Here is a 5,400-nt window from a genome sequence, read left to right on the forward strand (position 1 = left end):
CAATCTACACCCCAGTTCGCAAGGTGAAGAACGGCTCCTTTCTGCTCTGCCGGAATTTAGCCTACTTCTAGTGAATTCTACCAACTTAACCTGGCATCAGGTACTCTGTGAAGACTTAGCGCTAGCGTCGCCTGCCTAGTGTACAGTGCAGGATCGACCAGCAAGAAAGGTCGTTAGACTGGCAAGTTTGGTCCATTCCATTCCTAATTAATCCATGAGGCAGTGATTAGAATAAGGATTAAGGTTGCCTCATTCCTACCTAAATAATGAAGGAATTGGTCCATTCGAATTGGTCCTTCATTGGATTATTAAGGAAGTCGAAGGAAGGGATGTGAATGGAGAGCATCATGCACCCTGTATGTGATCTGGAGGTGAATGTCAATGGAGAAGAAATATTCTTTCTAGACAAGGTATTGTTATCCTATCCTTCTGTTTTGCTTTGCTTTTATTGGGCAAGAGAAAAGCAAGGTGCTCTGGAACTTGCTTTACTTGCATTTTGAGTTTTCTTCAGCTCTTGGGGCTTGAGATTGAGGGTTAGGATGGGTTTATGTTAGTTATGCTATTTTTTAGGTGGTAGGTATGTTGAAATGGATTGATTGTTATTTTTGCGGGTGGTGGGTATCCTGATATGAATTGGGGGCGTGAATGGATTTCTTGCAGAAAACACTGCCTTCCTTCTCAGGGAGGCTGATCAAGTTGTTCAACAAGGCAGCAACAACAGGAGGTTAGGCAGGGCGAGTGAAGTCATGCAAAGTGATACTTCATGATTTACCAGGAGGCGCCGAAGCATTTGAGCTGGTGGGCAGGTTCAGCTACAATGGGATCAATAGCATTGAGATCACATCCACCAACATATGCAAGCTTCATTGTGTGGCCGAGTATCTGGAGATGACAAAAGAGATCCAACAAGGGAACCTGGAGATGATAGAAGAGATCCAAGAAGGGAAACTGGTGAGGCGAAAGAGGATTTCCTCAATGGCTTGGCTTTTTGGAGTTGGCGAGAATTGATAAATGCATTGAAGGACTACAAGGCTATGGTATTGCCAACAGATTCTACAGGGATTATTCAGAGATGTATTGATGTATTTAGAGATGTACTGATGTACTCATAGAAAGAATCAATGCTAACTGTGATACCAGTCCTGCCTTGTCTTCTCCTGATAGTATTGGGATTCAGTATGCTTGCGATACGAGAAGCTATGAGAGCTAAAAAACTAAAACGGGTGGTGGTTTGAAGATTTTTCGTCATTGAGTATGTATCTGATGGAAAGAATTGTCAAAACCATGATTGCCCACAAAATGGACAACTGGGTTATCAACAGATTTCTTTCGCATTACCTGAAGTCTGCCTTGCCCATGCTTGGCTACAGCTCCATATCCCCCAAGAAAAAATGTGGGAGGGACGAGCAGATTATGCACTGCTATGCCCAGAAAGTGCAGAGGGAAGTTCTCGAAATTGTTGTGGGTTTGCTTCATACTTTGGAGAGAGCAACAATCACATGCAGGAGCTTGTTTGGGATCCTAAGAGGGGCCATTGTATTAAATGCCTCTAAATTATGCAAGAAACAACTAAACAATATGATTGGATCATATTTGGACAATGCTACATTGGATAACATACTGATTCCTGCACCCTAGGGGATGGGTTGCCTCTATGATGTGGATCTTGCTCTCAAATATGTGGAGATTTTCCTCATGGATCAAGCGATGGTTTTTGTGCCTGAATTTCCCACAGGCTCCGCTGAGCCCACTTCTGGCATTTGCTACCAGAGTCGACTAAAGAGGGTGGGTAGCCTCATGGACAAGTATATTACAGAGGTGGCCCCCGATGTCAATCTCAAGCCCTCCAAATTTCAGTTGCTTCTTGAATCATTTCCAGATGATGCCAGAGATTCTTGTGATGTGCTTTACAAAGCCTTGGATATGTATCTTGAGGTAAGCCCTAGATGGATTCTCTAAAACAAACTCTTTAATATCACCTCCATAGATACAATTTGTTTTATTTTTTTAAATTGTTTCGAGCTAGGCTGAGCCATTACAATTAAGTTCTTTTATGTGCCCTGAATTCTTACCAGCAACAATGGATCTTAATAGGAATCCCCAATCATATGAATGTGTTCATCAAAATTGTATGAATCAACACAAATAAGTTTTTCTGTTTGGCCTGAATAAACACTATCAATGGGCTAACTATAAGAAAGTCCTAATCACAGAAAAGGTTCTTTGACTTCTCAACTTAAATGGGTTCTTTAATCTAACTCAAATGAATACCAAAGTCAGGTTCTTTCATTTGACCTCAGATAAACATACAAAGGTAAATTAATGGGAATTTGCTATCTGCCTCCCCCCTGTGGGGAGGTTACTATTCACCTTGGCTATTGGGTTAGGTGATTAGAGAGTTCCCTGTGTCATGCGGATTGCTATGAGTGGAACCATAAGTGGGTAAGCACCCATGAACTGTGAGAACATGGGTGCTTAAGAAGTTCTGAGTGTCATTTGAGTTCCGAGCTTCACCTGCCCAAAACTCAAAATCAAACAGTACAAACGAGAGCTATTTCATTTCTGTCTCGATTGGTGTAAATAGGTTCATTAATCTAGCCTGAGTTAATATTGTAAATGGTTTTTCAAGTATTGACACTAATTGCAAAAATGTTATGCCAATTCTGCTCATGACACTAAAATCAAATTCTTTAATCTGACCTGAATAATAGTGGCAATAGATTCCTTACTTTAAAGGCCAAATTATACAAGGGGGTCTTTGGTGAATGCATTAACACCAAATATATTCTTTAATCTAAGCTCAACCATTCCAAATAAATGATCCAAGTAAGCCTACATTAATATGAATAGGTTCTTTAAATTGGCTTCATATCAATCGGGTTTGTGTTGTTTGAATTGTATACATGCCTTCCATATAGTAACCTGAGTTAATACTGTACATTTTCATGAATTAAGTCAGAATCAGTTGAAAGTAATTCTGATCCTAGCCTGAGAGAATATGCACGAGTTTCTTGAATCCAAGATCAAATTATTAAAATGTATTTCATTATTTCAGAGTGAATGTGTGCCAATTGTATCCTGTTATCAATGAGGCTTTTAACTTGGTCTGAATCTATACTAGTGGGTTCTCTGACTATGACTGACACACAAATGCAACAAGTCTTCTCATGTTTATTCTTGACAACTATTGTGGATTCTTTAAGTCAAACCTGAATTCTTTAACTTGGGTCATTAATGCAACCTCAATCAATGCCACTTGGTTCTTTGAATTTAAGCTCAAGTCAGAAGTTAAGAACATGAGAATTTTTCAGAAAATATGAGTCAATACAATCTTTGTTCTTTGAATTTATAAGCTCATCTCAGAAGTTAAGAAATTGAGAATTTTTCAGAAAATATGAGTCAATACAATTGGCTTCTTTGAAATAAGCCTTAAAACTAAGCCTGTATCAATAGCTATGGTTTCCTTCATCTGACCTGAATCGTTCATAATGTGAACAGACTTCTTAACCTTGGGTTCTTTAGCACTTCTATTGATTTCTTAGAATTGAAGTACAGCTGAGCATGTTTAATAGAAGCTGGTTTGAGAAATTACGATTCTCAGAATCTATGCTGCTAGTAAAAAAATGTCCTTGAATATGATTTTTTCCCTACATCATAATGATCTAAATTTGTTTTTTGAACAGGTAAACCCAGCGTTGTCTGAAGAAGAAGAAATGGGCCTTTGCAAATCGATCAATTACCACAAACTCTCTTTTGAAGCAAGCAAACACATTGCAGAAAATTCCAGATTTCCATTGAGAATAGCAAGACAAGTCCTGTTGTTGCAACAAGCAAAGTTGAGAAGCACACTTGATAGTTATTATGTGAAAAGTTCAGATTCCTTTCATTCCAATAGTGATAGCGGGATGCATTTTCCTCGGAAAGAAGAAGTCACACGCAGCAGCCCAGTAATTTTGTACTCAAAAGAGCTTGATTCTAGTTCTGTGATTTGTGAGGAAAATCAAGAATTGAAGGCAGACCTGCAGGGGATGCAATGGAGATTGAGGGAGTTGGAGAAAGTCAGCAAAAAATTGCATTCTCAAATGTCAAGACTCACTAATGTCAAAATTAAAAACAGCAGTAGCCATACCAACCATAGATTGCCAAAGCTTTGTTCATGACAAGGCATAAAAGAAATGCAATTCAATTTCAACATGAATGGACTCATCTTGTACCATAAATATAACATGCAGGAAACTGTTGGATTGGTTGAACAATGTATATTTGACAAAATGATTTTTTTAGCATATTCTTGGAGAGATACAACTGTTTCAGAATGCTCATGCAAGCCTCGTTCCACTAATCTAATGTCTCAATGCCTAATTGATGTTTTCCTTTTGTTACATAGTGACATGTTAGTTAACCAACTGATACAGGAAAAACACGGTACAGAAGGAGAATCACTGCCAGCTACTTTTGTAGCACTTATATCTGTATATGTTCTCTTTCTCCTTAAAGGATTCCTCTTGTCTGTCTTGAAGGGTTGACTGCATTGTTTATTGCAGGGTTGAACAGGTCCGCACATCATTTCACTGTACAAATATATACACACGTTTCCACACAACACCTTCCACACCTACACATTGATCTGCCCCAATCTTTATCAAATTATTCACAGCGAAGAACGATGCTCTTCGCCCACAATGCGTACTCAACATGAATTCCTCGATGCCCCTTTTTATTTTCGGTGTTTTGAACAGAGTTTCAGTATAAAATTTGAAAGGATTGAAAAGAGGATAATACCCATTTTAGAAAAGAGGTATAAAATAGAAAGAATTGATATTGGACAATACCCATTTTAGAAAAGAGGAAAAAAAGGGGAAAGCCATAGCTGCAAGATTGAAATTGGGGGAGCTTAAGCCAATATGTTAGAAAGCAGATTTGAGATTTGAAATCCAATTTATGTTAGAGATTTGAATTTTTCAATGGATTCCCTCACCCATTTTTGGTCCTTAATGGGGATCATAGTAGGCTTTTGGAACTTGGTCCCTCCCCAGCTGCTGGAAATGGTGAGGAGATGGCTGGAATCATGGCGGGTAAAATGGAATGCTTAAAAGTTTTTCAAGATTCCTCGGCATTATGGCTTAAGCCAATATGTTAGAAAGCTAGATTTGAGATTTGAAATCCAATGTACGTTAGATATTTGAATTTTTCAATGGATTCCCTCACCCATTTTTTGTCCTTAATGGGGATCATAGTAGGCTTTTGGAACTTGGTCCCTCCCCAGCTGCTGGAAATGGTGAGGAGATGGCTGGAATCATGGCAGGAGAAATGGAATGCTTACAAGTTTTTCAGGATTCCTCGGCACTATGGCTATGATGGGGTGCAGGAGAATGGATTATATAATAATGTTAGTACCTA

The 5,400-nt window shown here is 38.8% G+C and overlaps 1 pseudogene; it reads left to right on the forward strand.

The window, feature by feature from the left end:
* Positions 1-335: 335 nt before the first annotated feature.
* Positions 336-4,351, forward strand: LOC149178726 (BTB/POZ domain-containing protein At3g22104-like; annotated as a pseudogene).
* The last annotated feature ends 1,049 nt before the right edge of the window (positions 4,352-5,400 follow it).

The sequence above is a fragment of the Pinus tabuliformis genome, chromosome 4_1 (genome assembly GCF_031772625.1).
Source record: "Pinus tabuliformis cultivar Carrire ecotype Pingquan chromosome 4_1, CPIR1, whole genome shotgun sequence".
NCBI lineage: Eukaryota > Viridiplantae > Streptophyta > Pinopsida > Pinales > Pinaceae > Pinus > Pinus tabuliformis.